Here is a 661-nt window from a genome sequence, read left to right on the forward strand (position 1 = left end):
GACACAGCAGGCAGCAGGGCCCAGGAACCTGGTTCTCAGACTCAGACCCAGAAATAATGCCCCAGGGTGATGAGGAGCCAGAGCCAACGGACACACCTACTGATCCGTGCAGAGAGGGGTGCCCAGGGCCAAGCACCTACAGCGTCTCCAGTCTCCCGTGTCGGGGTTCCCACCTGCACTCTAAGGGGCATGGCGATGCCCCAATAGGAAGTGTTGGCTGTGGAACCCGACCATCTGTGCTCGCCCTCCTGGCAGCTGCCTGAGTTTCCAGGCCCAAGGGTGCCAGGCTTGCTTCCTCTTAGGTCTGGACCAAAGACAAACCTCTCCCAAAGGGAAGGCCAGGGAGGGGTTCTGTCCACGCTCAGCCCCTTACAGCGTGTGCTGGGTCACACGTTGATGTTCTGAGCACTTTTCACTCGTCGTTCTTCCCTTTCACAGATGAGGACATGGATGCACAGAGAGGGTGCGTCACTTGCCCGAGGTCACACAGCTGTAGGCAACCAAGCCAGGGCCTGAATCTAGATCGTCCTTATTTTACAGACAGGTCACTGGGTCCCTTGCTGGGCAGGCCGACTCCACAGAAGCTTAATGTACGTCCAACAGCGGGACCAACGAGCTATGGCCCGGCCGGCCCGGCCCGGCCCGGGGGCGGGCAGCCAGC

This window comes from Myotis davidii, unplaced genomic scaffold (genome assembly GCF_000327345.1).
Source record: "Myotis davidii unplaced genomic scaffold, ASM32734v1 scaffold399, whole genome shotgun sequence".
Taxonomy (NCBI): domain Eukaryota; kingdom Metazoa; phylum Chordata; class Mammalia; order Chiroptera; family Vespertilionidae; genus Myotis; species Myotis davidii.